Source organism: Onychostruthus taczanowskii, unplaced genomic scaffold, assembly GCF_017590055.1.
Source record: "Onychostruthus taczanowskii isolate IOZ18803 unplaced genomic scaffold, ASM1759005v1 scaffold107, whole genome shotgun sequence".
NCBI lineage: Eukaryota > Metazoa > Chordata > Aves > Passeriformes > Passeridae > Onychostruthus > Onychostruthus taczanowskii.
Window position 1 is genome coordinate 1,196,539 of NW_024497297.1, and position 25,612 is coordinate 1,222,150.

At 44.6% G+C, this 25,612-nt stretch overlaps 1 protein-coding gene across 2 annotated transcripts in view; it reads left to right on the forward strand.

Annotated features, from left to right (window-relative positions):
* The first annotated feature begins 7,910 nt into the window (after nucleotides 1-7,910).
* The window catches only part of FBXW11 (F-box and WD repeat domain containing 11), a 49,072-nt gene continuing 31,370 nt past the window's right edge, over nucleotides 7,911-25,612 (forward strand). The window contains exon 1 of one of the 2 annotated variants that reach the window (XM_041417742.1): nucleotides 7,911-8,003. The gene's annotated coding sequence lies outside the window, so the exon portion shown is untranslated. Of the gene's footprint in view, nucleotides 8,004-10,403; nucleotides 10,487-25,612 lie in introns of those variants that run through there. The other variant, XM_041417750.1, reaches the window with a different exon arrangement.

Sequence of the window (25,612 nt, forward strand, 5' to 3'; positions counted from 1 at the left end):
CGGGGTCCGTCGCCGCCGCTGCGGGGGCTGCGCTGGACCCGTGCTCGGCCCCGGCCCGGCCGCGCCGTCCCCGCGGCGGGATCCGTTCGCTCCCGCCTCCGCCGCGGCGCCACGAGCGCCTCCGTTTCATTGAAAATAAATAAATAAGTACAATTAACCCCCGCAGGAGGCAGGGCCGGGCCCGAAGCGAAAGCGAAATGCCCCGGGCGGGGGAGCTCCGGCTGCAGCCCCTCCCCGGCCCGGCCGGACCCCTCCGGCCCCCGGGGGCGGATCACACTCCGCCGGGGCAGCGCCGGTTCTGCAGCTCCGGTCCGGCACACGCGGAATTACCTAACGAGGCCGAGCTGCTGTATTGCTTGTACTCCTAATAACGCTTCCGCCGCGAAATTCGCGTCAGTGGAGAGGTAGCCAGGTGGGAGCAGTAGAAAGAGGTGTTGATTTTTTTTTTTTTAATATCAACAGATTAGATCTCTATAGGCAAATATCAGAGGCCCCTCATTTTACTGTCTTTAGGCATGAATAAAATTAAGTTAGGAGCTGAGAGTGAATAGTAATCGGTAAATATATTCTAATTTATTTGTTATAAGCGTAATTGCTTTTTCTCCTAAGCATAATTTATTCTCACATACAAAATTTCATACAATTCTCCAGAACTGAGGGGCAAAATGCAATAATTTCCCTTTAAGGCACTCTGAAGGTGAGCTGGGTTCAGTGGAGACATAAATGGGTTTTTTAACTAGGGGAGTTGTTGCTAAACTACCTGATTCAGAAAATATGAACTTTCTTTAATTTATCTGGTGTTTCTGCTGACAGTTTTCTGCTCTCTGGTCTCAAAAAGCAGAAGTAAAACGAAAATGAAAAAGGGGAACCTACAAAGCCTTTGTATATCTTTCATTATTTTTCCCGATCACTGAGAGCAGGGGCTTAAAAGCCATTCCTAGGGAGCCTCCTCCCCTGGTGCTGTGATCTCGCACTTGCCCTGGGGGACATCCGAGCCATCAGTGCCCTCAGCAGGGACAGCCAGGCTGGGGCAGCTCTGTGGGGATCCTGCTCAGGGGCAGCCTCCCAGAGAGATGGCTCCTGAATTCCCGAGGTGGGAAGTGTGCTCTGGTGGTTTTTTCTTCCGTGGAGCAGTCACCAGCGCTGCTCAGCTTTGGGTTCTGTGAGGTGCTCAAGTAGCATTTGGAGCTGGGAGGTTTGGCTCCCTCAACTTTCAAAAACCCCACTTTTTTGTGTCTTCACAAGTGCTCTCCCATTTTAGTCTCTCTTTGCGGCCAGGCTGCATCAGGAGGAAGCAAATGGGACTTTTGCTGGTGAGTGTTGTATCCTCCGCTTGCTGGAGATGGGAAATGTGCTAATCCATGCAAATATCCGTGGGGTTGGTAGGAGTTTTAGTATGTAGTAGGAGGTTTTAGAAATACACTTTTCTCTCTTTCACAAGAAATGCATAAATATAAAAATTGAGTAAGATGAACGATTAATTCTGTGGTTTCTAGGAGAAAATGGTGCTCTCTGCAATGTAGTTGAATTAAATGTTCACCTTAGTAGAGGCTTGCACAGGATCTCTTGTGTTTGAGTGGAGATGTTTCCCTAAAAATATTGAAAATCACTCCTAAATGTAGACGTGGAGGTTTTGTCTTCTGGTGTGGTGCAGAAGGGGAGATTCTCCAGGAGATTTGTTTGAATCCACAGGGCAGAAGCTGTTTGGGCTGAGTTCCCTGTTGGGGATTTCTGTGTGATCTGGAAACACAGAAGTCAGTGCTGTGGGAAACATCCCAAACCCAGGATCATCCCTGCCTGGCAGACTTAGGGGGATGCTGCTCTTCTTAAGAGTGTTCCACATTCCTAAAAGCAGATGTTTTGTACATCTGTTTGATCAGGGACATGGGGTTTGGTGCATTGCTTCCCTCCAGTGCCAGGGATGAATCTGTAGTAAACACAGGAGCAGATGTGTGATCCGAAAGTTCTGAGGGGCAGATAGTTCTGAGGGGCTGATAAACAAGAGGTAATGTGTCAACGTGTTAATTGCATGGAAGTTTCAGAACACGCTGCTCCAGCCCTCAACTGTACCTTCCCTGGATTGATCATTTGCATTGATTTAAAGGAAAATCAGTCACAGAAATAATACTGTTCTATTTTTAAGGCTGGAATCTCAGAGAAATATTTCAAGGTTTCAGAGTGACAACTTTGATTTGCTGTGTGAAGTTTTAGTGGGTGTTCCCGAGCCGCTGTTCCCTCAGGACAGCTGAAGGCTTCCTGTGCCGCTTCTGTGGCTCCTGTCCTTCGTGATCTCCGGGGGATGAGCACTGAGTGATGCCATTCCACGTGCACCCAGGTTAACTGGGACTGACTGGGATGCCCAGGCTGAGGCTCACGGTGTCTGGCAGGGTTGGGGCTGGTTCAGTCGTGGGCTCAGGGCTGCCTGTGGGCAGGCGACTGAGGACTGAGGAGGTAACCAGAACAGATGGAGGGCCTCTCACTGAAAGGGCTCTTTCTGCCCCTGGCTTTGGTTTTCTCAGTGAAATTAGATAACTGTGATCTTTTTCCTCTTTTAAAGAATCAACAACAATGCTATGTGAAATAGGTTTTGTTACCTGCAGATCCGAGTTGTGTATAAAATCCGTGTTCGGTTGCATCAACCCTGTGATTTGCATTTACCTTCAATATCTGCTAAAAGCCTTGTGTTCTCCATTTTCCCAGGAAGCTTCCCATAATTGTTATTTAGTGTTACCAGCAGCTTTCACAGTGTGGGGGGGTTAGCTGCTTAGGTTGTACTGAGCTGGTTGTAACTGAATACGGCAGTGTGGTGAGTAGTTTGGAGGGCTTTTTATACATTTACGGGGTGAGCTGTGTGCACTCTGAGATGTGGACGGCATGAAAAAAATACATCTGCTGCTCCCAGGCTCCTGTACCCACCAGCCACCTACAGGAAATGGCTCCTAAGCAGGAATCCAACTGTGTGGAAATTCTCCCACTCACTGAGCTTATGCCCCCTCATGTTTCACTGTGGCCTTGCTGCCCGAGCTGCTCTCCAAACACAGGTCCCTGTGCTGGCATTAAATTCAGCATTTACTACTCTGTAGTAGGAGCATGAAAAGGTTTGGGAAAGGCCATGCCTGGGAATAAAATGGGCAAGCACTTGTTCACACTGCTATCATTTGTATCTTGAAGTTATGTATATGGAAATCATCTTCCTACCACACGGCCTTCAGTGTCTAGAATGCTTCTCTCTGGCTCTCCTAAAAGCGTCCAGTGTTTAAGTACCTCGGTAAATAATAAATGAAGAATTATAATTTAATATCTTGCCAAAAATCTTTCTGTTTCTTCTGGCAGGACTTTGATGTGAGGTGAAGGTGTTCAATTCAGAGGTACCAGTCTGAGAAGGAAGTGTTTCACACAGGCGTGCTGAGCAGCAGCAGCTCCTGCTGTAAATCACTCCAGGGGTACCTGAAGTTCCTTGGGTTACTGCAGCTGGAGATGGTTGTGCCCTCAAACTATTTAAAGCTTAAAGTGCAAAATAAATCCCAACATTCTGCTTGGAAACTAAAATACAGCACTGTATATATATCTCAATAGGTCTGTAGTGCTCTGGCTTTTTTCTTCCCTGTCTCAGTCATTGCAAGCCAAGCAGGCAGTTGGATTTGTGGGATTTTTTTTTTTTTCACGTACTCTTGGAGGAATCCTTCAAAGAGTTGACTTTTGTAGTGACACGGATACAGGCAATGATCATCTTTGCAGCTGAAACAAAGGAGGTACTGTTCTAGCTGAAATGTGACTGGTTCTTAATTGAAGCCTGGAGTAGATGGAGTGTCAGTAAGGCATTTGTAAACGTGTGTGTAACCTTGATGTGCTTTCTTCAGCAGGATAACGGTCTGTTTGTTTTGCTGGTATATTTTTTAAATCTTCAGTAGCTAAATGAGCAAAGTTGAGAGCTGCATGTTGGACAATAAAGCATGCAGGGTTTTATACATGGGGAAAAAAAGCAATGGCTGGAGCAAACAGCGAAAGAGGTGGTGGTGGGATGGATTTGAGGAAGGCACAGCCTTGGGATGAGCCTTGGGGCAGGGGATGTGAGGTCTGTGCTGCTGCCAGGCTCTCAGAATGACAGTCCCGTTTCAGAGTGCCTCGCAGAGGAAGGATGCAAATCTGAAGAAAAGAGATTGTTGTGACTTTGGCAGCAGTGCAGAAAATGGGAAGGAAGAGCTTAAGAACATGAGTTAGAGCAAGGCAACTGCACTCAGTGCCAGTGGAGTGGTGAAAGAAGGGAAGTGGACAAAGGAGTGTGGAAAGCATTATCTTTTGGGAAGGGTTAGCTGAAGCAATGGCCTGACTGGGGAAATGAGATGGCAGAGAGAAGGAGGCTGTAAAGATGCAGAAGTGTGTAAAGTTATCTGAGGATTCTGATGATGGTGGCAGTAGCCATCGGATTGTTCAGGTGAAGGAAAGCTGCAGATGTGCCAATTGTGGGGCAACTTCTGAAACTAAATTGCTTTTGGTTCTCAGTGAAAGGAAGTTACCAATTTTTGGGGAGACTAAGCCCTGATGTTTAACCAGAGGCTTTTTAAATCTCCTTGCAGACTCAGAGATGTCTCACCTCACAGTGCAGTTACATTTTCTAACACCACGAAGTTGTCCAAGCTCTGCCTGATGCTGAGCTAGTGAGGTGCAGTAGAGGAAGTTCCCTGCAGCCTGGAACACGTGCAGGGCTCCTCTGGGTGAGCATGACCGGGCAGCTTTCAGCTCCACGGGCTGCCCCAGAGCTCTGCCTGGGGGCCGGGAGCTGCTGGAGTAAATCCCTGTGCAGGTGTCCGTGTGGAACGAGATCCTGTCCCTGCAGGCAGCTGCTGGGGGTGCAGCTGCCCTCTCTGAAGTGCTGGGGTTGCTGCTTTGAAAAGCCCATCTGCCTTTGCTGCGTGTCAGACAGTGCCGGCTGTGTCCCTCAGGATACAGAGCTTTGAGCACTGCTAAGATTTGGGTCACTGAGGAGCGTTGTGAGCAGCGTCGCAGCAAAACAACCTGCCTTGTTACAAGCTGTACTCTCAGAGAGACCTGGGAGTGTTCTTTGAAAGATGGATGTACCTTTTCATTTCACGTTTTCTAAAACACCTCTGCTGCTTGTTAAATCAGCTTGCCTGGTGTCTCTGGGTGTGCTGGGTTTGTTGCCTCGCAGTTTAGAGGTCGCTGGTGCTTTGGCATTTGCAGTTGCCCGGCCCCGGGCAGCTCAGGGTGCTTGTGCAGCGGGTGCTCAGGGAGATTGCTGATGGCTTTCAGATGAAATGGATGTTGCAGCAAATGTGCCAATGCGAGAGGAATGATGTGTGGGAGAGAACAAGAGACCGTGCTTATGAGGGCTGCTCTGTGACAAGGAATTTTTTTTGTTGCAGGGCAGAAAATGAATTGAAGGGAAATGAGAATATTGACTGAGTTGTTTAAGTTAATGCTGATGGATAACAATTCTTTCCTTCTAGCTTTTTCCTTGGGCGATGTCTTCTTTATATGGATGCCACTGTTTATGTTGTTACATAATCTGATTTTGTGGTTTGATTTTTATGGCATCATTATTCACAGAAAATCCACTTTTTCTGGAAATTCCCTTCCTTCCCCAGTTTATTGATGTATTTATGAGCTCAGTGGTGTGACATCTGCTAGCCTGCTCCGTTTTACTGTAACGCTTCCACACATTTCCCAGTATGAGCAACGCAATGCCATTGGTGTTTTAACAACGAAAATCATTGACTCTTTCTGAAAACTTAATTTGCTTCTCATGCAGGCTAAATTAACAATGGGAACATTTGAAGGCATGTTTTTCTTTGGTGCTTTGTTAATCCACATTCCCGCAGGACTTGCATCCTTGTATTTCCACCCCAGGAAATTAACAGTTTTGTGTGGGATCAAAGAGTAGTTCAGCTTCCTGGGCCCATTTGTTGGATGAATACAGATGGAAATTTGTAAGATGTAGGTAGGGACCTACTTGCTGGGAGCAGGGAGTGATGTGTTTTCTGGGTAAAATGACAAAAAAAGCTTTTTGGGTCAACTTCAAGCTGTTGGCAACACTACAGAGTTTTGGTTTATTCATTGACTTAGAGGAGAAGAGGAGAATCACTATATACATGTATATATATATGTATGTATATATTCAGCGTTACAAGTTTGCTCTGAGTTTCATTCTGTTGAGGAGTTCTTGAATGTGGAGTTTTGGTACAAAAGTTATGCTAATGTGCACTGTTTGCCTTTTTGAGGGGTATGAGCTTGTGTATTTCAGCGTGGTTTGCATGATGGGGCTGTTTTCAAGTCTTCCAACCTTTGCAGTGAAGCCAGTTTTTTATTTTCAAACAAAAATGCCTAAATCTCTTTGAAAATCTGTACTCAGAATTTGCAAAACTTAGTTCCAGCTTGGACTTGATAGAGAATCTTGTTGGCAATTCTCTTAGGGCAGGGGAGGACTAGCCAGGGAAACTTGTTATTCAGGCTGTCTCCAGCACGCCAGGACTTCTGGAGACAAAAATCAGACCTGTGCTGTTACACTTGCAAATAATGTTAAGGTTTGGCTTCCTGGAGAAGTGCCTCTCCTTCCAGCACCCTGCTGGCTCTGCAGTGACTTGGCAAATCGGTACATTTATATAATTTGATAGCTGGCTTCTTGCTGAGCTATATTGTACTCTCAAAATTCTGAGTCATATGCCTTGACATCCTAGCACTTTCCTTGGCAGCCTTAAAAATCATGCATTGGACATGGTACTGGGCCTACAGCGCTGCTTTGTCCTTGAAACGCTGCCTTGGGATTGACTGCCTTTGCCAGGGCCTGGAAAGCAGGAAATCACCCCACCATGAAGGTGCTCCTTTCTTTAAGGAGCTGTGGACAGTCAGGACAGTCCTGTCCTCATGGAGACGGTTTCTTGGCACAGCTGGAGACAGTGGCAGTTTTTCCACCCTTCTGTGAGTTGCTGGAGCTTGAGATGTGGGGCACAGCAGTGGAGAGGCTGAGGTTCAGGACTCTGGAGGGACTGCAGAGCAGAGAGGTGGTGGTGATGTGTTCCTCTGGGGATGCTGCAGCATTTTGTAGTCACTACTCTGGTAGGGGAAGCTCCATAGGCCATGGCCTGAAGTTTTTGAAGCTCTTGGTGGAAGTTGCACGGTTTTGTCTCTGTAGGCTGAGCTTTCTGTTGCACGTGGAGTGTGAGTTTTCTGCAGACCCATCTTCTGTGAGGTGTCCTTTTCTAGCTGCTTTAAAGTAGTCACACTCTCGCTGTGCTGCTGGCAGAACTGGCTGGAGGCCTTTTATCTCCCTGCTTAGCAAGAGGTGACTGTTTCTTGTCTCAGGATTAGTGTACAGTGTCTTACTCTCTTCTGGTTCTGGATTGTTTTCCAGAGACACAACAGTACTGCAGATGTACTGAATACAGTGCTGTTGTTCCCATCAGGAGTGTCTTGACAACTCCATCTTTGTGCTGCAGATGTGTAAGGCAAATGAGGTCATTTGGAGCCTGGAAACAGGGAAATAATCATTGCAGCAAAGTGCTTTAGAGGATGTTTGTGGCAGACCAGAACTGCATTGAGCTGTTGTGCAAACCTCTGTTCCTGGAGCAGGCCTGCGAGGTGTGAGCTGGTGGTTGAAGCTTCTGGACTTGCTTTGTTATTTGCATTGTAGCTTCTTCTCATCTTCCTTAATCTTAGCAAAGTGAGCTGTACTCCAAAACGCTTGTTTGGGTGACCCAGAGTAAGGCAAGGAGCAATTTCTTGTCTGTAAATGCGTTTCTCTGTCTTAGATCCACCAATCCGACGACCCCACTAACGTAGTCGGTCCCGGGCTGGGCAGGTGCCTGGGCTGCCTTGTCTCTAACAGCATTAGCAGTAATTGGGATTTCGTTCAAGACAGAAGTAGATACACCAAGCTGAAGATGATTGGCTGCTCTCTTTTAACAGACAAGTCTGAGAAGGAAAACCCATTCGAATCCCCTTTCATTCTGGATTGGTGGATCTGAAGCCCAGAAACAAAGTTTCAGGTAAGAAGTCACCCTGTACTATATCTTGCTGCTTCTGCTTAGATGAGTTTGTCTGCACATTCAGTCCCTCGCTTTAACTGCTTCATGTTCCCCAAGTGTTAGGGCACAGGGAATCAGCTGCTGAGCTGAGTCAGGGCATGGCCAGGAGATACAGGAGCAGTACTGGAGGGATATCCAGTCTGCTGGGGAGCACAGGCCTGGGAACACGAGGTAAACTTCTGTGTGTGCAGGAACGGACACAGAGCCATTGGCTGCCACTGGAAGGACGCTAGGGTCACTGGAAGGATCACTGACAAGGAAGCAGCCTTGTCAGTGACTGTCTTGGGCTCCTCGTGGAGTTCAGGGAGGTCCCAGCTCTGAGTTCAGTCCCTGTCCTCTGATGGGTCCATCAGAACTGGAGAGAGCTTCTCTGGTTATTCCTAGGACAATTTCCTGTAGCTTTTCCTGCTGAAATATCATTTGAAATTTTGTTCTGGGCAGCACTTGGAGTCAGTGTCCTAAACCCTTCCTGAGCTGTCAGTGTGAAGGTTTGGCCTCAGCTGTTTTGGGACAGGGGTAGGGCTGGGGGTGGCAGGAGGAGCCTCACAGTGACAGTGGGTTTATTTCAGAGTAGAGAGAGCCATTGTACTTGGAGTCACATTCCTCTGAGATTTGGGATGCCTGCAAAAGGCTACAACAGGTTATCTTGGAGATGGGTTTGGAAGGTGCTTGTGTGCCTCAGGAAGGCAAGCTGGGTCCCTGGCTGACAGGAAAATAAAATAATGTGCGTTCAGTATCATATCTGGTGTGAATGGGAGAGCTGTGCCTCCCTGTGCCCAGCTTTACTGTAAGCTGGGGCTTTGATGGACTTGGCGACTTATTTCTAAAGTCACTGTGAAACAATGTACCTGGATATGTGTGGACAGTAACAGCAGTAATGCTCAGCCTTTGTGTGTTCTCCTTTGTAGGCAGTTACTGCAGTGAATGGTGAGGCCTCTGTATTTAACCTGCTGTAGCAGAAACTCTGTAGGTGCTGTTGATCTCATGCATGGTTTTGATTCTGCGTTTGTTTTGCTGGTGTGGTATTTTGTGCCAAAGTTATGTTTGAATTTAATTGATAAGTACATTTATAATGAATTACTTGTGCAAAGGGTGCTCTTGTTTCCTGGTTTGATTTTTTGAGTAGTTGAATTTTATTTGGTTAGGGTGGAGAAGTCTGTTTTAGTGTGACTCTTTTAAATAAACCAGAGGCAGAATCTAAGGGAAATACTTATTAACCTTAGACTGACACATTTCTTGCATTCTCATCTATCAAATCGAATTTGTTCCACATAGACATCAGACTCACTTTAGAGTTAAAAGTGTAAAATAGTGTCTTTCTGCGGAATATTTGCTGTTCAATATTTGCCTTTTTCTAAAATGAGAGAACAGGGAGGCAGAAGCAAACTTGGCATCTTTAGTGATGAAAACTGAAAAGAGGAAATAATTTAAAATACACTGAGCAGAGAAAAAAAGAGGAAGCATAAATGAGTGCTCCTGCTGATTAAAATCCTCAAAGTTATTTAATATTGCTTAACTTCTGGAGACATCAACCAGCCCTACAAAGGCAGCAGTAGAGCTGAGCAGGTTGGAGGCTTTGCTCTTGCCTGTGTTTTGAATGTTCCATTTGGGGAAGTGCCGTGTGAGGCAGCTCTCAGAGCTGTGGCAGTATTCCTGTGCAGCCTGGGTGTGCAGCCCTGCCTGGGAATCCTGGGTTTGTTCCTGGCAGCCCAGCCTCCACGGCCATCGGAACTTCTTGAGTGCCTCTACCCTGCCTTGCCTGTCCTAGGATATTTTGTTAGCTCTGTTAGGCCTCAGCTTTGAAAACCTAAGGGTCTGAGACGGTTTTTAACACGTTAGACAAGTTTCAGCCACGTTTTTCTCTCTGTTTGACACCCTGCAAGTTTCTCCTGTGTGATTGGCAGTGCTGGGTCTCTGTTGCCCACTCAGGATTTGCCCTGAGCTGCGGCTGGAGGTGTCTGTAAGTCCCTGTTCTGCTGCAGGGGAGCAGAAGAAAGTGTTTTCCTTTAGAAATGGCCTTTTAAGTGTAACACAGGGGATATTAGTGCAGAAAGGTGTATCACACAACTGTGGGAGTTGGGGTGTATGTACATGAAGGAAGCAAGGGCTAATCTAAATGCTGTGTATTTTGGAAAATTGAGATTATTTCAGTTAATGTTCAGAGTGACTTATGCAAACATTCTAGGATTTTCTCCCAGTCCTTTGTATCTTCTTGAAAACGAGCTGCTGCATCTCGTGAGTCTTATCCTGATTAATAAATTATAATGGAGTAAGATCATTATTCTATTAAAAGAAAGCATTTAATCTTCTCTCCACTGAACCCATATTCCTTTTGTAGCATTGACTGTGTGTAGCAAACACACTTTGATCTTCAGGAGCAGAGTGGGACAGCGTTATCCATCAGCCTCCTCTGAATTCAGTGTCCTATCTAGAGCATCGCTGTGGTAATAAGGAGAATTTCTCTGATCAATTCTTTTCCCTTGTCGTGCTTTAAATTTCCTGATTCCTCACTTAGTGTTTTTCCCCAAATGCAAGAGCTTACATGCAGATCTCGAATGGCTGTTGGAAGGTTATTCCATTGAGCAGTTTTTATTGTGAATGGCAATGATTTGGCTAAATTGATTTTCCTAAAGGCACTGTGACTCAGCTATTGGTTACCTATTTTATTAGAATGATCTGGTAGCAGTAAAAGAATAATCAAAAAATTTTCACAAGTTAAAATTAGTTTTCCACTTTGTGGGTATTTATTTTTGAAAAATTCGTTTTTGCATTTGTAGCTCATAGAAGGAGAGAAATAAATGCAAGAGTAAATTACATCTAAAACAACGTTGTTGGCCTGGGAGTCCAGTTCTGCTGAAATTGAAGCAGATTGCTGGAATGCACATGTAAAACTCCCTGGAGTGTGGAGATGTGTCGTATGGATGGTGCTCCAACAGCCTTCCGAATCCCCCGGGCCCATGGGGTTGTTTGGCCGTGGGAAGGGCGGTGATGTGATGGCACCGATTCCAGCAGACTCGTGTGGAGCTCGTGGGCACAGGGCATCTCCCGGGCACAGCCTGGCTGTGGGGTGGCAGCAGGAGGAGTCCAGAGCGCTCCTGCTGCTCAGGCAGATGTGCTGGGACCGTCCCCTGCCGCCGCGCTGTCCCTGGGGAAGCTCGCTCGTGTCAGCGCTCCCTGCATGTCCCACCAGTGTTCACACAGACCCTTGGATGTTCTGCTTTCCCACCCGTGCACACATTGCCAGCCCAGGGCTTCACCACTGCTCTGCTTGGCACTGTTTGAAGCCTGAACAGGAAAAGCACCAGGTAAGATCTGGAGGAAATCCCAGCCTGCAAACCGGGAAGGAGTTGGAGTTGGCTGCTGTTCCTGCCGAGTGTAAAATAATAATGAAGGCCTTGAAACTGTGTTACTGCTCATATTTTTTATGTCTTAGTGTGGTTAATGCTGATTTTTGAGGAGATCTGAGCTTGCCATTAAGTTGGAGGTGGGAGCATAAGGCTTTCCCAGGCTGTCAGACTGCCCTCAAATCCAGGTTGGCTTTTCAGAGCACCTATTGGGCTGCATTAAACTGAGCCCCCAGCCATGGAGAGGGGTTTAATTAGCACCACTTACCCATAAAATTATCAATATTAAGTGTTGGTGGAAATAAATACTAATTGTGTTGGTCCAGGCCAAAGTAAACTAACCAGGAAGTCACCAGTGTTGAGTAGCATGTGAGTTTCTTATAGCTAAAAATCTGAAAAAAATTGACAGTGAAGGCTGAGGTTATTTGGTTGTACCTTTTTTGCATATTTTGCGTTAAGACCAGAATTTCCCAAGCTGTGAACTCACCAATAAATTTGAAGTCCCTAAATTACCTTGTATAAATAAAATGAATGCAGTGAAACATTCTAAGGTCATAATTTTAATATTTTATAAAACTTGCAGGATAAGTCTGGGTTACGTAAATGCTGTCATTCTTGGTTATGACACTGCAATATTGCCATGCCTGGGTTGCAAAGGTGTTCTAATTCCATCAGAAATACAGGCTATAGGCATTTCTTGAGCAGTTTAATGAGCTTTAAAGGATAAATGCCTGAGGTTTTTTTAAGGGATACAGAAGTGTGAGGATTTCTGTGTGACAGTATCAGATGCACTGAAGGAAACAATTTCTGGGCATGTTACACTGCTTTAACCTGGGAGAAGTCCAGAGTGTAACCTGGGAGAAGTCCAGAGTGAAGGAAAACTTTGGATAGTTCAGGGCCCAAGGAGGTGTTTTTTATACGTCCACCCTAAAAGCTCCCGGCTACAAAGTTGGTTTATTGGATGCACACTGCTGTGTGCTTTGTTATTAATTTAAGAAGTTCTTAACATTTGAGATTTAAAGACAATGAAGCATCTTCCCTTTTTACTGAGGATTTACAGGTTTCTCTGGGAATGCAGCATTTTGTATAGGCTGCTTAAATTTGAGATTTAAGATTGAAATGTAAAGCTTGAAATGTAATTCCTGGGGCTAGACCACCAAAGCAGTTCTTTGTGGATGGAATTAGCATCAGCCATCTAATAATAAAATTAGAGTATGAATCTTTGTGAGCACAAAGCATTGAAGTGATCAGAATGAGAGTTTCTGTGTCTGTTCCCTCCTTGCCCTGGGGCTCAAAGCCCCTCTCAGCTCTGCAGACAGAGCCTCCAGGTGATCCACTGCCCTCTGAATGTGAGGCAGTTAAAGCTCTCTGTTGCTAATTACCTTATTCCTTAAAATCTGAGTTTCAGTTGGCTTTACCTTAACCCATGCAGTTCTGATCTCTGTGCTCTCATTTAATTCTGTGCCCATTGGCCACTGGCACTTTCCCCTTCCCAGACTTTGTTAAATAGCGCTGCACCTCCCGGGCTCCTGGCGAAAGAAGGGCCGGTGCAAAGTGAAGCCTTTGCATCATTGTTAAGCTTTTATTCATGACAGGGTCAAGCAATAACATGTCAGGGAAGCACACAAATATTTGCACGTTCCTGTTTTGGTGTGAAGTGGGACACAATATTTAATTTGTAGCATTGTGCAAGAGCAGTGCTGCAGCTGGGTGTCCAGGGAGTTTTTGTAAAGCCTTTCATGCAGGGTTTCATAATGCTGTGAAAAGGTTTTTGCGTGGCTTAACCTTGGCATGGAAATGACCTCAGTGTCTAATGCATTTTGAATTAAATTTTTAAAAATGTTCTCAAGTTACCCATTTTTCTCTTAAGCACTTAAAATTCAGTTTATTTAACTAGAGTAGTTCTTAAACTCCCCCACATAATAACCTCTAAACTAGCGATTTTTAGCTTATAATTTGTGGACATCTTCAGGTATAGATTCATTACAAATATTATACTCAGCTTTGTACACCTGATCTGAAAATCTCAGGAGAGGAGTTTACTGTGTTTTTTATCAATGACTTTTATTAAGTCATGTGAGCAAAGTGACTTTTTTTTTATCAGGCCCATATGTTTAAAAATATTTTTGAGCTTTAATCAACACCTGCAGAAATACCCTGAATTTTGCTGGTTCAGTGTTGCAGAACCACCATGAAGATATTGTCCTAAACAGGAACAAAGAATGAAACAGATTGGAAAGGGAGTTTCTTGAATTATACACTCATTTTTGAAAAACAGACCTATAAAAGTGTGTATCTTCAATCAGTGGGTTTTAACAGTACATCCCATCTTTTTTGAAAATACAAACCCCTCTTTTTTTAGTGTCTTCTTGAAGTTAAGGTAGTTTCCCTGTTGTCACTGGTTGACTGTCTTAGAAGTGTCCTGGGAACTAAATTTCCAGTGTTAGTGAGGACATGTCAAAGTTAAGTAATACAAAGTAATGACAGACATAGTGGAGTAATTACTTTATAGCTAAATCCCATTTCTCTAAGCATTAAATAAACTTGTAAAAACTTTTAATAATTGAAAACTATGGGTTTGTTTTGCTATTAATGAAAGAATAATACAATATAACATAGGTATGACTGTTTTTACCCCTGTCCATAAGATATACTCCCACTCTTGCCATTCCATGTGCATAGCACAGGACATCCCTGTGGAATCAGCACCTTCCTGCTGGGTAAGAGAGGGAATTTCAATGTGTTGTGGTGCTGCTAGGGCCATTCTTGTGCTGGTTTTGCTGTAATTTCTCTCCTTGGCATGGAGATGAAAATATCAGTCTTCCATTTGTCTTATTTATAAGATATGAAAAAAAGAAAAGTTTTTTACCCTTTAGGTGCTCTGGGTTCTCTCCCCCTCCTTGATCCTGGCATAAACTGCTTTCCATGAGGCTTTACCTCCAGTTATTCCACTTTCAGCTTTGACCTGTTTGGGCCTTTTCTTTCAAAGTTTTGATGTCCATTGTAACTAAATGGGAAGCCTGTGTGGAAAATAGTGAAAGCTCCATCTGTGCCAAATATTGCAGCTGGGTTTGTGCACTGCTTGATGCTGAGGAATTGAATCCTTTTCCCTAACTTTATCTGGTGTATGTACTGCTCTGTCCTTAAAAGGAACTGGGAAATAATATTGGGGAGCTACAGAAGTTTTGGGGAGTCTGCATCACATTTCTTTGGCTTCAGAAAAGAAACAAAAGGGCTCTCCAGACTTTTCCTAACTTCTCATGTCAGCAGTGGGGAATTTGGTAGTTAAGCTCAGGTAGCAGGAAGGGTAGTAAATGTAGCCAGAGGATGATTCAACTTTAGGATATCTTCAACTGTAATTCCAACATCTTTCCCCAGATCAGTAGGATTCCTTGATTAAGCGGAACTTGGTAATTTGAACTTATCTAAGTGTGGTTCCTCTCTAAAATGTGCTCCCATTGTCAGGTTGTGTGTCCCAGTGCAGAATAAGGAACCACAGTTTGAGAAAACTGAGACACTGGGGAGTGCCAAACCTTAATTCCCAAAGCTCCTCCAGGTGGATTCTAAAGACTTGCACCCCAATGGCACCTCCTGGCCTCCTGTCCCCAGGGGGACTGTGCAGGGCACAGCTGGGCAGGGATTTTGGCCAGGCTGGGTTGCTGGGTGAGGCCTCTGCCCCGGAAGCTCTGCTGTGGGCAGCAGCGTGGGTGAACTAAAACTCTCCTGCTGCTGGGAGTCAGTTAAAGCATTCATTGGGCACTAAAGCCACGGGGTTACAGAGGGGGAAAAGGAGCTCAGGCCAGAGGGATGGCTTGTCCTTGACTGCTGCACAGGATCTTCAGTGGTTATTTTACCTCTGGCTGCTAACTGTGATTAATGTAGAAATAACATAGATAAGTACCCACGTTAACATACTAATGAGTTGCCTGCCTTGAGTGATTTGTTGTGGCATCTAACTGCTTCTTCTCTTCCTTCCTTTTTGTCACCCTGCAGTGTTCTGTGCCAAGGTCTTTGTGGCTAGGCTGCTCCAACCTGGTAGAGAGCATGTGCGCACTGAGATGCCTGCAGAGCATGCCCAGTGTCAGATGTCTCCAGGTGCCTTTCTTCTTTCTTGTTGTAAATGTTATGCTGTTGAACTTGTGTTAAACTCTCAGGACTCTGTTTAATCAAATTGTTTAGTCTGCTAAATGTTTTTTGTGCATCCTTTTTCTGAAATCTTCTACTTAACTGCATTGTAGGAGTGACTCTTTAAGGGCTTTCTGTGCAGTAGGGCCGGGGGGAGCTCTTGTGTTTTATTGCCTGTTTACTGACGTTGTGATATCAGTAGCATAGTTCTGCATGTTGCCTGCTACATTTTGCTTTCTCGTTTAACTTAAAAATAACATAATGAGCTTTGCCGTTTCTCTTAAATTGCAATGAACTGACCAGCCTGTGATATTTGTGTGATTTAATTTAGAAAGGATAAGCATTTTATTTGCTCCTAAGCGTGGTCCTGGGTGTAGCCTTACCTTAGTCTTTGCACGTGTTTGAACGCAGAGTAGTGAGCATGGAGTCCTGGGGTCTTTGGGTTGCCCTGTTAACTCAGTTTTTTACCTTTTAAGAAGTGAAGAACAAGGGATGGGGGTGGGGGGATTTGTCTGCATAGGAAACCACTAAACCCTAAGTTCTCTGTTGTTTTTCTTCTAGTAAGCTGTTGGAGCTAAGCCTGCATAACTTATAGATGGGGAATTGCTGCTTCATTGGTTTGGGAAGGATTGAAAATGATAAAAAAAGGGAGCTTTTGGGGCCAGTTAACAATTTTTCCCAGGGTATTTACCTTGGAAGGAAAATGCTGAACATGTGTAGCAACTGTGTGGCACTTCCAACGTGTTTCTGAATGTAACATTTTTTAGCAGAAAACAAGGATTATTTAACATTAGTCTGTTTGCATAAGAGTATTATTCAGTGGTTCAAGTCTTTCATGTGTATAAAATGAGTAGTTAAAAGAAATTGCTTTTTGTGAATGAAAATGAACAATTGATTTTTGTGTCACTCCGTTTGAGGTCAGCCACTGGAGAACATCAGTGTCTTACCTTAGAGAGTAACCAGTTATTTCAGAACCTCTCTTCTCACCTGCAAAATGTGGCCACTTGTAGTTCAGCAAATCTGAATTTCAGAACCAGAAATTCCTTCAAAATTTTTGTTAAAATACAAATCTGTTTTTCCATTTGTATGCTTTATGTTTCCAATTTTGAAATAGTATTCAAAGAAAGGACAAAAACTCATGTCCAAGACGAACTGCTAGATGGGTAATTCAGTTTTATAGAAGTGGACAGTCTCGTGGCCAAATCATTGCTTATAGAAGAGTGCCTACAGGCGTGCCTGGGCAGAGTCCCAGAGGTTTGGTGTCTGTCTTGGCAATAATTACAAGTTACTTCTAATTTTGACAGGGTGGGATTGTTGGGGTGTCTGCAGGGCTGGAGGTTGGGCTTTGATGATCCTTGTGGGTCCCTTCCTGATGGAGAAGGAAGACTTGCACACCAGATGATGAACAACAAGTCTCAGCAGTTTATTGAATAGGCACACACATTTATAGCAGTGTTAATAAGGCTAATGCATATTGCAAAAATTGAGCTCATCATTGGTTAGTCATTTATCAGTCAACTACGTCTACGTTTACATTCTTGTGTTCACCTTGTTATGGTTTCTACTATCGTTCCTTCATTCTTGCTAGCTAACGAGCTTCTCCCACAACCTCAAGTTTCGGCAAGGGCACAGTGACCTTGCCACTTTTATCCTCGTCTCCTTCTTGCTTCCAGCATGATCTTTGTTAGCTAGCTAACTATCTACAAAATCCTCTACATTTCTCCTGTTTGTATCTCAGGCAGATTAATCTGGCCGTGGCCCTCTTCCAGCTCAGGATATTCCATCGTTCAGTGAACTATGGTGCCAAAGTAAAGACTTTTTTCTTTTTATTAAGGTTTGATTGTTTCTGTAGAGCTGCAACCAGAAGAAGCTTTAAGACTTTTGGAGTGTCTGTGAAGGATTATTTAGAAAAATAAAAGTTCTCCTTTTGGGTATGTGACTCATTGATGTCTGAAGAGGAACTTGGAAGCAAAAGTGGCACCAGCTGCTTTCCCAATTTATTATTTTTGGCACTGTCACTTGCCCTTCATTGTTTCCTGAACTCTAAGCCCACATAGAAATTAGGTGGGGCACAGGTAGCAGGAGCTCTTGGTTCTGTCACACACATTAGTTAGAGTGAAATGATTAATGGCAAGTGCTGTAAGGGAAGTACAGAAGCCTTTGGTGATTCACAGAAGTTACCTGGGATTATGTCTGTTGTGTGTGGTGTGTGTAGAGTAACCAGTGAACAGGCCAGAAAGGGGGAAGAGCAGTCTTCACTCTGGAGCCTTGGAGAATCTCTTCAGGAAGCTCTTACCCAGTCCTGGGGCTTTTTCAAACCTTTAGGCTTCAGCAGTCACCTGCCATCCACCTAAAGGAAGAAAGCAGGGATTAGGTTTGCTCTGCCTTTCTGTGAGGTTGTTAACCATCATCAAACCTAACAAGGCTGTTTAAAATCAAGCTGGAGCATTTCAGCAAATCCCCTCTGCCCGTGGATGGGGGAGGTGTTCCAGTTCTCAGTCCGGGTGTGTATTCTGTGCTTTCCCTCACGCAGTAAAATACCCTCATAGTATTTTAAACCCTGCGGTTTACTGGAGAAATGTTTGCCTTCTGCATTCTGTGAGCTGTTAGTGAACGCAGAAGAGAAATAGGTAATTTATTTAAAAAAATTATTCCTATTTGTGGTACTTGAGGTTTTTTCTCATCTACACTAGCTTTTGGTTTAATTGATATTATTAGGAAATAAAGTCACTGGCGCTTAACACTTGTTTCTGTTGCATGGAGAAGTACATATTAAATGCCAGTTCATAATACTTGAAACTGCTACAAGGCCTTATTTTTAACTGCTTAGTTACCTTTAATGATGTTTTTGTACATGAACACACTGGTATCCAGTAGCTCCTGTTTTCGTTTGCTTTGATATGGATTTCTCTGTAAGATTAAAACCAAAATTCTTGTTTAGGTCTTTAGAGAAACTGGTTCTGTTAGCAGGTGTGTGATGCAACCCTGTGGATACAGCACCTTCCATGGCTTCATCCTTGGAGCACGGCAGGCTTTTGAGCGTGTTCTGTGGCGCTGATTTGGGAAGTGGCTCCAGCAGGGCTGCCAGGCAGAGACAGGCAGGGTTCTGGGCTCTGTGAGTAAACATCTCCAGTGTGATGTGAGCACTGCTCATTAAGCAACAGAAGATAAGAGCCCAGGCATCACTTTGAATTATTGCATAATGTAGGAGGTGATGAAATAAGTCTTGGGAAATGAATTATTAGAGAGATATAAATGAAATTAACCCAGTAACCAAATACTGCCCCACCAAGTTTCTTCCCTGTCTTCAGTTACGCTTTTCTTCCACTTCTGTTTTTAAAAAAAATATTTTTATCTCTCTTTTAAAGCTCCACTTAGGTTTTGTTGGGCTTATTTCACCCTCCCAAGGTCTTTGGAGTTCCTAGAAAAGGTTCTTTCTTACACCTTTCCATCTGTGCTTGAAGTTTTCAGCTTAATTGCATGCAGTGCCCTGCTCCTCTTTCCTCTGTGTTCAGACATGGGCTGTGTGGCCTGGAAGCTTTAGCAGAGTTCATTCACTGCAGGAACAAGAAATGTCTCACTTCCCGAGCTGCCAGTGGGAGATCTCAGCTTGTTCCTCCGCAGGACAGATCTTGAAGTTCATGCCGTGGCTTTTTCAGACTTGAGTCTTCCCTGACTCCTCCAAACCCATTCTCCCAAGTACTCTGGAGGCTTGGGGCAGCACCTCTGGCTTTCCTGTCCATCCTTGCCTTCTGCCCAGTGCGGTGTCCAGCTCCAGAGTGCTCCTGGATCTGCATTTTCTTTTTCATGGAGTCTCCATCCCGGGAGGTGGCACTCAGTGCTCTGAGCTGGGTAGCTAACGTAAATTTCTCTTCTTTTAGTTTAAATACAGAGCTTTCCAGAAGGAAGTTTATATTTTTATTTATTGATGTTACAATTTAGCATTAACTTGCTTAAGCTTATCTTTGTTTTTCTTTACTAATTTTGACCTCCTGTTGATGTTTCTATTCTGATATCAGAGGGAAGCACAACAACAGAAAGGGTAGTTGGAAAAACTTGTAGTTGAAAGCTAAGAATTGAACATGAAAATGACTTCATCCTCTTTTCCCAGTACAAATTCGGGCACAGACATGATGCAGTTTTCTTAAAACCACAGAGCGCTGGAGATGGGCTCTGCTCAAACGTTCTCCTCCAGAGCATGAAATCACAAATGGGAGATGATGAATAGCCTGTTGCTCTAGAGCCTGCATCCCTTTGGAAATGTTATTCTCTGCAGCTGTTGAAATGAGTTGTCATAACCAGACAACTGCTTTGCTGCTTCTGTTGGGTCTGAAGTAATTTACAAATACCTCTTTGACATGTTTTCTGGTATTTTGCCTCAAAACAGTGGAACTGTTACCATTTCTTTCTGGAAACAGTCCAACAGCTCCATTAAAAAGAAATACATATTTGATTCCTTTTCTTTAAAGGAACAGAATGTTCTCTCCAATATCTGAAATATTTGTGCTTGTTCCCTGTGTTTAAATAGGCTTTTCAGAGACAGAGCTTTCAAACCAAGGCCAGCAGTGTAGAAGCAATTAAAACTACCCATGGTGGGTCTGGGGGCATTGTGGGCAGGGGGATGGCCTGGATTCCCCAGTCCCTAAATCTGAGGTAAAAATGGCCAGTTTTCCCTCTGGTAATCAGCAGCGGTGCTTTCCAGTGTGGTTCCTTCTGGCTGGAATTTCCTCTCAGTGAAAAGTAACACCAGTTTGGGGTTTGTTTTCAGCAGTTTCTTGTAATAACTTTTCTTTTTTAGTTCTCAGTGTGGGTGTTACAGATTTTGAGGCCTGATCCAACAGCTCGGTTTGGTGGCAGTTGCACATACTGCAGGCATTTGCAGAGGGTAGCGTTGCATTTTATTCCCCCTGGTGCTTCAGTGCTTGGCCATCCTCGTCGTCTCCACCATATCCCAGCCTGTTTCCTTTGGAGAGCCTAAACTGGGATGAGCACTCCGGATGCAGTCTGGGAATCCCTTACAGTCACAGCAGCTTCTTGTGGTGCTTCCAGGTGGTGTGGCCAGCCATGGCTTTGTGCTGGATCCAGACACCTGCCCAGGAGGATGGGGAGATGTGAAGTGCAGGGATGACTTTTTCCAAGCGTGATTTATTCTCCAAACAGAAGGGTTCTCATAAGCACTTCTCTGGTGTCCTTCATGTACCTGAGTGCTTTGGGCTTTATGACTTAAGTTTTTAACTGAGCCTGTTCATTCTTGGGGGCAAGAAGGGACCTTCTCTGTCTTGGGTCAGTTCCTAGTGTTTCTTTGGAAATGGAAGTGAGTTGTTATTTACTGGAGTGAATCCCAGGACTGAGCTTTGAGCCAGAGCTCTGCTGTTTCCTTTCCTCAGCCAAGGAGCAGAAATGCGTCCCTGATGTATGAGAACCAGCAAAATGGAGTAAATATCTGTGAGTTTTGGTTCCTGATTTGCCTGGGACATGACGTGCATCTGTCACTTGGAGCTGGCTTCTGCTGAGGATTCCAGCTGTATTCTCTGTGAACAGCAAAAGGCAGGGGGGTGAAGATTGCAGCTGTATTCCCTGTGATCAGCAAAAGGGGGGTGAGGATTCCAGCTGTATTCCCTGTGATCAGCAAAAGGGGGGAGCAGCCTGTGAAACCTCGTGGGCAGGTTGGGGTTGCCTGTGGTGGCCTCCTCTGGCTGGCACTATTTGGGTGCTGCCAAGCACTGACCTTTCTGCTTCTGGGAAAAGAGTTTTGCTGCTACAAACAACCTGATACACACGAGTACTTTTTTTGGACTTTGTTGTTTTCAGTGGTTTTTGGAGAGCACTAAAGGTCATATACTTCATCCCCAAGCTGCCAAGTGTGCTTGAACAGAAGAGTGACTCCTTTCAGGAGCCTGCTCCTCTTGATGGGGAGTTCTCTCATCATGGTCTTCTCTTCAGAAGTTGCCAGTATTCAGAAGGCAGTAATTAACTTAATCACTGGTCTTTATGAGCCAGATGAGGAGGAAGTGGTAAAATGAGTCCCTCTGAGAACATCACTAAGCTGCTGCTGCGGAAGGGACTTCTGAACACAGCAAGTCATGGGAGCTTAGAGATCCAGTCCTTACTCCTGTGGGTGACTTGCTGGCCTGCCTTTTTGTGTTTCTCTCCTGTTCCACTCAGAGATCCCAGTCTGTCCGCTCCACGCTGGGCAGGGTCTGTCCCTGTGGAGGCAGGTTCTCCACGGTGAATTCATGGATCACCACAAGGTACTGGACCTTGCCTCGGCAAATCCAGTGCCCGTTGCTCAGAGCTGCAACAGTGAGTGCAATGTCAGACATTAATTGTGTCCCTCAGAAAGTGCAACACAGTCCCACTAAGCCTGAGAGATTTTGCAAGTGGTGGGCAGGAGCTGTTACTGCTGATGGCTCTTCTGAAGTGTCTGCACAAAGGATGCTGTTAGCCACAGCCTCGTGTTGGTGCTTTCTCAGTCTCCTGTGGAAGAGAGGATTTTTTCTCTCTCTGATCCTGTTATGGTGGAAAGAAATGTGTTAAGGAACGTGCCTTGCTCCCTGCCTGCCTTCTGGCAGTGCCATGCTCGTGCTGGGAGGGATGGAGGAGGGAAATCTGCCCAAGGAGAGGAGGGGATGCAAGGCAATCTGTTCTGGGTGTGTGTGACAGTCCTCTTCCTTGCAGGTCTTGTCTCTTTCCCACAGAGGAATTTTCTAGGAAGCAGAAATGTATAATCAAGTATTTCTCACCAAGGTTGAAACTACATTTGTGCAGTGTCTTTGCACTGCAGACTCCTCATCAGACCCCCCTGGCAGGAGGGTGGGTCCCTTGCTCAGAGAATTCAGCGCTGTGTGAGTACCACTGTTGATGGTTTTGCCGATATTGATGGTGCCACTCTGAGTCACCATCAAAAGGACACTTATCCTTTCCAAGTGACAGACTCCTGGGTGCTTCGTAGGCTGCCCATTCCCAGCTTTCCTTGAGCCTCTTTGATTTGCATCTGATGAGTTGTTTTGTGGGCCTTCAAGACTGACATTTAAGAGTCTACATAGATGGTTGGTTTCTTGTGATCCTTTGAAATGGTGGGAGAGTCAAGGGTAGCACAGCTGGCTGCAGACACAGCAGGGGATTGAGCAAATTGTACCAATCCCCATCTGGCAGGGCTGGAGGAAGTGCTACAGCAGAGAAAGAAGGAACTATAAAGTGAACTTTTTACTCCTCTGTGTAATATTTCTGTGGCAAAATGGTCCTGTTTGCAAAGCCTCACTGCAGAAAGGCTTGGCTTTGTGGTGCAGGGTAATCTTCTACTCTTCCCAAGTGGATTTGGGATTCCTGAGAAGTTTGAGGTGACTTTGTTGCCCTCAGAGAACAATGCTGTAACTGATTTTTGTTGTCCTGAAGTATCTGTGAAATTCTATTTTCAGCCTTGCTGACTCCAGAGTTACCCTTCCCAAAACCCCTTCAGACTGTGGGTCTGCTTCAGGAAGCAGAGCTGGGATTCTCTGGGGCTGTCCCTGGGTTCAGAAGTGAGGGCCAGCAGCTTTCCTTCTTCAGTGCTGTCCTGCCCAGGCCCTGGGGAAGGGATTCTGCTGGCACTGCCCATGGGCACAGGGCTGGGACTGGGGTGCACAAGGTGTCAGCTGGTCCTGGCTCTGGTTTCCACTGTGCCACACCTCTGCTCTCTCTCACACAGGAAGCTGTGCTGTGACACCAGGCACTGATGATGTGGATTGAAAATAATCTTCCCAACCCAGGAACCTGAGATGTGGGGCAGCTGTTCCTGCTGTTCTCAGATCCTGTTCTGTAGAGTCTTACATTGAGGTGCTTTTGTATTCATCAACTGGATCTTGAAGTTGTAGAGAGAGAAGTGGTGCTGACCTTCCAGGTCAGGAACATTTACCATCCATTATATAAATCATGTGAAATCTAAATTATGCAATTGCACATGCCTTTGAAAAGCCAGATAAAATCAGCACTCGAGTGCAGAGTGCCTGCCTGTCCCCAGGCAAGGCTGGGTTGATATTTAAAAAAAAAAATTATTTGAGTATATTTTTACAACTTGTATTACTGAGGGCCTTTTCCTTCAGCTGCAGTTAGGCTGCAGCCCTCATGGAGATAAGATTTTCTCCACATTCTGGGTTGCTTGGATATCAGCAGTTCCAAACCCACACTGAACTTGTGCATAAACAAAAGCTTGTGTTTCAGACAATTAGTGAGTGATTAGAATTTCCTGAGGAGTTGTGAAGATTGATCCACTTCATGAGCTGCCAGGTCTGGAATACACTGCTCTACATCTCTGGAGGAAACAACTGAGCTTCCAACAGGACAGGATTCTTCCTTGGAGTAGCTCACTGGTTCTAGGCTGCAGTTTTATTGAATTTTCATTGTGGTGGCTGCTTTTTCTGTATTTCTTTTGTATGCAAATACCTTCTATTTTGCAAAAGATGAATAATTGAGGGTTACTGCAGGTTTAGTATTTCAGACTGTCCAGTGGCTTTGAGTAACCTTTGTGTAGCTTTCACTGTAAAAGTTTGTATAGAAGCCTGATCAAAACCTGCTTAAAGTTTTGCAGTGTCTGAGGCCCTTGAGTGTCCCATCCCTCTCACAGCTCCTCAAACCCCTCGTGCTGAGGGGTGGCAATTTGAGGTAACTCCCTTTAGTTTCATATGGAAACAGCAGGAGACATCTGAACCTAAATTCCCTCTGGGAAATCAGGAATAACCTTTCAAGTATTTTAACTTTGCACCAGGCAGCCAAATTGCAAATGTGTAGTTAATCTTAACAGAGGCTAATTTATTTTTGATGAATTTGAACTGATCTAATTACTAGTTTAGCCTGAAATTTGCTTCCCAGATGTTACTTATCCTACCTTTAATCTGGAATGCTATTAACATTTATTAATTCTGTGGGGCAGAGTGCTGTCTTCTGCCTTGTTTACCCATGAATGTGGCATAGAGAAAAAGGTCCAGCTTCTGGAGCTTTTGGAATTTGATTTTGCCTTGTCCTGGTGTGGAGGTGTCCATACAGCCCCTGGGTTTTGGAAAGGATGCTCCATGGCAATGGCAGAGCTTGTAGGAGGGGATGGGCATGTTCTGGGCTGTGGAACAGCAGTGCTGACGGAGCAGTTGGGTGTTGCAGGGATGCATCAGCTGCCTCTGGAGTGTCTTGGCTGCTCCTGGAGCCCTGGAATTCAGCTGCTGTTCTGTGCTCAACCCTCGGTCAGATGTACTAATCTGAGCAGTCAGCACTCAAATGCAACTTTAAATAGTTTGTTTTCCTTTTACAAGTCCTATAAATGATGAGATGAGTGGATTTGAAGAGGTCTCTTTGCATCTGCTCTAAAAGGAAGAAAAGCTGTGATAATCTTAAGCCAGTGTTTTCCCTTTAGGTTTTCTTTTTTGGATGCTTTTTTAATACAGGAAATAAAAGCTAAAGCAGCTCTTTACTAGACATTGAGACAGTTTCTAAGGTAGTAAATACATTTTAATGTTTTCATTATATTAAAAAAAATCCCCAAAATCCCTTGACATGCCTAATCCTCCTAACTGCCTAACAAAATCCAGTTATTTGGAGTAGCTTTTGATACAGTTACAGGTGCAGATGTTCTGAACAAATGTGTAACATGGTGTAGTCAAAGCTTTAAAAACTTAAGCTCTGCTTTTCCTTCAGAACTTTCAGTGGCTTTGCTGTGTAAGGGACATGGTTTGAAGTTTGCCCTGAGTTTTCAAAGTACAAAGGAAAAACTGTTCTACTTTGGGATGGATTAAGATTGAAAGTGCAGATTCTACCTAAATAAGTTTACGTGGAAAATAAATGAACCATTAGTGCAAAATTACTGCTAATAATTGTAGCTGAGAACTTGTGGTAACTTCTTTTAATTTAAAAATATCAGTTGAAAAAGCAAACCAATACTTTGCTCCTGACATCTGTGTACCTTCCTACAGCCCGTTTGTCAGGTCCATGTTTCTGGTTTAAACATTTTACTGTTAAAAAAAGTTATTCACAGGCAGAAAGGATTTGTCTTTTGAGGTATTTGGCCTGTAGGGTAGTGAAAGTTAATTGTGAGATGTTTTAGGCGAGTGACTGCGAGTGTTATCAGTGGTATCA